The sequence below is a fragment of the Lycium barbarum genome, chromosome 3, assembly GCF_019175385.1.
Source record: "Lycium barbarum isolate Lr01 chromosome 3, ASM1917538v2, whole genome shotgun sequence".
Classification (NCBI taxonomy): Eukaryota; Viridiplantae; Streptophyta; class Magnoliopsida; order Solanales; family Solanaceae; genus Lycium; species Lycium barbarum.
In genome coordinates this window covers 43,849,806-43,855,392 of record NC_083339.1, presented here as the reverse complement: position 1 = coordinate 43,855,392, position 5,587 = coordinate 43,849,806, and positions in this window count along the sequence as shown.

Below are 5,587 nucleotides of genomic sequence, written 5' to 3'. Positions count from 1 at the left end.
TGTTCCTTCAAGGTGAGATATAGCAATGATGATGATTCCATAATGACACTTATGAGGTTACCAACCTTACGTCACCTCGACAGATTTATAGCTGTTATTTGGGTTCTCATGCATGCTTTACATATATGTATGTATTTTCTCACACCGCACCGCGCTATAGTCGGCCAGGCAGGCACATAGACGTGCACACCACTGCAATAGGCAGGTTATGATGTTACCCCGGACGTGGGATGCCCTGGATGCGGGATGATGTGATATATGGATCGGGTTACACGTTCCGCAGCACTAACACTTATATTATATATGTATGTGTGAAAATGTTTTTTTAAAAGGCTAAGCATGCATGATATCCGCCTTAAGAGTCTATCAGATGTACAGGTTATTTCTCTTATCTCATGTTTCTTTCATATTTTCATTATGTTGTTATTCATGCCTTACATACTCATTACATTATTCATACTCACGTCCTTTTGTTTGTGGACGCTGCTTTCATGCCCGTAGGTAGGCAGGGAGACGAATCAAACCCCTAGACGGCTTCATCTATGATTGCACAGGTGTGCTTCATTTGTTCCGGAGCTACGGTTCAGCTGGTACTATTCTTTTGTGTATATATGGGCACGACGGGGTCCTGTCTCGTCTTTATGATGTTATGCACTCTGTGTAGAGGCTCGTAGATAGATGTATATGGTTAGATGTCCTATAATCTCACTGGTTCATATTTTGTATATCATTTTTGGCAGCCTTGTCGACTCGTACATATAGGCATAGTTGATGATGTTTATATAGATGTGTATATGTTTATTGACCTCATCCTCTTTCAGTTTATGATAATTGTGAGTTAGCCATGTGGCCCACTTTGATATGATTAGGATATGGATGTTAGAAGGTGCTCGGTAGGTTAGCTCTGGGTGCCCGTCGCAGCCCTCTAGTTGGGACGTGACAAATTGTGTAGCTTTAGATTGGAGTGATTCATTCTTCTGTAGGCTAAACTCACCTTGAAAGATCCCCTACTACTACTTTGCCACCATAACACATATTTACCTGCTTCCAATCCACTAAATTGGTCTAATGTGCTGAAAAATTCAGCCTCTCGTGGAATTTCCCAATCATTTAGTTGTCTTCTGAAAATAAAAATCCATCCTTGAGGTGTCCAAAGTTCTGCTATAGTCCTCTGCTGATGTAGGACTAAATTATGAAAGTTTAGAAAGAGTACTCTCATGTTGCCTGCTTCATGCCAATCATCTTTCTAGAAGTCAGTCTTCTCCCCATTGCACACTTTTTTAGTTTCAAGTTTTAATTCATCCCATAAAACTCTGATGAACCTCCACAAGCTTACACCATATGGTGTAGTAACAATCTTTGTTATCCAATTTTTCTCCTCCTCATACTTAGCTATGATGACATTCCCCCATAAAAGTTGATTTTCATTGTTGTACTTCTATAGTCATTTCATTATAAGGGCCTTGCTATGTATCTCCGGGTTCTTGATTCCCAGTCCCCCCCATATCTCTTTCCAACTAACAGTGATATCTATTTTACCAAGTTGTATCCTTTCCTTTATTTATTCCCCTTCCATAGGAAATTCCTTCTGATGCTATCCAGCCTCTTGATAATACCTGCTGGAATTGTGAACAGAGACATCATATATGTTGGAAGGGCATCAAGGACAGAGTTAATGAGAGTCAACCTACCCCCCAAAGACAAATATTGAGACTTCCACCTTTCCAGTTTCTTTTCACACTTCTCAATCATATTATTCCAAATTCCTGTGGATTTAGACTTAGCTCCCAAAGGCATTCCAAGATAGGTGGTTGATAGAGCACCAACTTCACCTCCGAGGATTGCATTTAACAGCTCCATTTCTAGTACTTCATTGATAGGATACATAAAATGTTTCCTCCAATTGATGTGGAGGCCAGATAAACCTTCAAAAGAACCAGAATCACCCTCAAATTTTTGAGTTGTTCTTCTTCTGCATTATAAAATATAAGGGTATCATCTACATATTGGAGATGAGTTATCTCTGAGCTTTCCCTACCTGCTATAGAAGCATCAAAACCTCTTATCCAACCATTAACATTTGTTGTTTTAACCATCTTGTTGAGTCCCTCCATGGCTATTAAAAACAAAAAAGGTTATAAATGATCTCCTTTCCTAAGACCTCTTTGTGCTCTTGAAAATCCTGATGGTGAACCACTTATCAGAACTGAGAAGCTTACTGTTAATATACAAAATTTGATCCAATGCATCCATTTCTGCCCCAAAACCCATCCTTTCTATAAGACTCAGTAAATAGCCCTAGTTAGCATGATCATAAGCTTTCTCAATGTCAAGCTTGCATAGAATACCAGGTTTTTTCTGCTTTAATCTGGAATCTACAGCTTCATTTGCTACCAAGACAGCATCCATGATTTGTCTTCCTTTGATGAAGGCCATTTGTTGTGAGTCTACCAGTTTAGCCATTACCTCTTTCAACCTTTCTGTTAGCACTTTGGAAAATAACTTGTAAATGCTGCTTATCAAGCTAATAGGCCTGAAATCCCTCAGCTTTTTTGCCCTTTTCTTTTTTGGTATAAGAGCAATAAAAGTGGCATTAAAGCTTCTTTCAAACATCTCTTGTTCATAAAAGTTTTGAAAGGCATTCATGATATCCTGCTTTAACACCTCCCAACATTTGATATAGAATCCCATGGTGAAACCATCTAGACCAGGGGCTCTGTCAGCTGCACACATTTTTAAACACCTTAGCACTTCATTCTCCTTAAAGTTTCCTTGAAGAGACTCCTTCTCTTCCTCGGTCAATAGTGAACAATTAGTAAATTGACTGGCTGGTCTCCATAGTGTTGTTTCTAAGTATAAATATCGATAATACTCAACTATTTCTTCTTCAATCTTAGTCGGGTCTTGATTCAGTTCCCCCTCAACAAGTAGTTGATCAATGTTGTTATACCTTTTATGAGCATTAGCTATTTTGTGGAAGAACTTTGTGTTTCTGTCTCCCTCTTTTAGCCATAGTGATATTGATCTTTGCCTCCATGAAATTTCTTCATTTTAATCAGTTCTTCATATTCCATTAGCATTGATGCCTTTCTAACTGTCTCCTCTTCTATTAGCATTCTATCTTCCAGAACTGCATCCAATTCTGCCATCTTCCTTAGCAAGTTCTTCCTCTGTGAACCCAGCTTTCCATGTTCACTTTTACTCCACTCCTTAAGTTTGGTTTTTAAAGCTTTCAGCTTATAAGCTAGTATGAAATCAGGTCTTCCAGTAAAGTTAAATGTGTTCCACCACTCCTTGATTCTGTCAAAGAAACCTTCAGTACCTAACCACTAATTTTCAAATTTGAAGTAGTTCTTGTTTTTGTTCCATGAACCACCCTATAAATCAATTGGTAAATGATCTGATATCAATCTTTGAAGAGGGACTTGTTTCAAGTTGCTAAAGCTATCGTCCCACTCTTCAGAAAGCAGTATCTTATCTATTCTAGAGGTTATTTCTTGATTGTCTCCTTTAAACCAAGTAGTGGCATCCTCTAGTTGAAGGTCAACTAAGTTCATGTTTTCTATGAAGTCAGAGAATTCCCTCATGCCCCTTGTTCTTCTAACATAATTTTTTTTTTCTGATATGAATCTGGTTGCATTAAAGTCCATCCCTTGACTGACCTAATCTCTTCCTAAACTAACCTTCTTTCAATATAGTTATTAGGAGCATAAACCCCTGTAATATGACAAGAAAAATTCTGAAGTTGTGCCTCAAATTTGCAGGTCAGAGTATAAGTACCTACTTCCAGAATTTCTCCATTCTAGATTCTACTATCCCACATCATCATTATCCCTCCTCCTGTTCCACTAGCCTCCAAACAAGCACTTCTTATCAATCTTCCTCCCCAAATCTGCATCACCATCTCTGTTATATCCCCCTCTAACTTGGTTTCCTGAAAACATATGATGTCTGCATACCAATCTATCACCAATCTTCTTTTGTCCCTGTCTTTCAAACCCCTTACATTCCATGACACAAGTTTAAATTGCATCAAGAAATAGATAGAGTGTTCCTCCCATTGCTCCTACTTCCACTATCTTTGAACTTAACATCAAAATTCACCAGATTTTTTAATTCATGTGCACCTTTGAATCTTGTCTTCTTGCTTATAGGTTGAGACTCCATTCGTATAGCTTGTCTGGCACTATCAATTTGCAGCAATAATTCCAGTGCCTCTTCTTCATGACCCTGAAAATCATCCTCCAGCATTTTCCCCACTTTAATCATAACTTGTTGTACCCAGATTGAAGTCTCTTTTTATTTTTTTATTTTTTTTATCCATGATAGCTTGTTGCTTAAGAATAAGAAGTGGTTCAAGCTCTTCTACCTCCCAATTCTCGATAGGGTTGATCAAGTTTTGATTTACTAATTCAATCGACCCTTTTTCCACTGCCCCCCTTTCATGAACCCTTTCTTTGACTTGAGTTTCTACCCCACTGTCTTCTTCGAACTCTCCCCCAATCACCAACTCACTAGAATTCATCGCCATCTCTGCATAAGTGTTTGTTTCTTCTGTACCTCTTGAGTTTGCATATGTAGAACTCTGAACTGAAAGTTCCAAGGCTTCTATGAAACGGTCCTTATGTTGCCAAGTGGAAATAGAGAGATTTGGGCCTTGTAAGTCATTAAAAATGACTTGGCTTGCAAAACCAGGCCCCATTCTCTTTTTCGGAGAGACCCTTGATATGGGCTTGTGTGTGAGGCCCAAGACTGAAAGTTCATTTAAAAATTGCATGTGCAAGTCACATAATTCCCCCTTCTTTGAGCCACCAGCTGTCAATAAAGTACAACCCATGTGCTGTCTTTCAGTAAAATCCCTAAATTTATGGGATTCTTGTACTTTACCACAGAGATTACCCCTCTTTACCTAATGGACAAAAGTATTTCCTAGATTCTCTTATGCTGCTTCTTCTCCGGCATCTCCACTGCCTTCTTCCGATGAAAGTTCAAATCTGGTTTGCTCTCCACCCAGATTGGGATATGATAGGTGATTCCATTCCTGGAAATAGACACCTCCCTCGGAAAGCATCTACCGTCGTCCGAGACAAGAATTCTAGCCCATTTCATGTGATTTTTAAGTTCAGTCTCCTCTTCTGTGGCCACCCAACCCCCCACAGTTTTTCAACTATCTCTCGACATACTTTCTGTGATTAGAGGTGAAGAGGAACTCCAACTGCTCTAATCCAAGTTTCCTTAACCTCGATGGAATTTAAAACACTCCACACTGTTAGACTCCACCATTCAAGATGAAGACAGAGTTTCTTCCATCTCCATTGGCCTTGAAGGATCAATTCAGCCATATGTCTATTCAGGAACTAGAACAGGAACATTTCACCATAAATGTCATAGCTATTCACCCCGAATGCATTCCATCTCATTATATCAGCAAGAGTAGGTCTTTCTTTGACATCCTCTCTAAAGTATCCAACTAAACATCTTCTCAGCAGCCCATTATCCTGTGAAACTAGTGGCTCAACAACTACAATGTTTCCTTCCTTGCTTTTAACTTCAACCTCACGAAGTGTTCTTGATTGCCATTTACTTT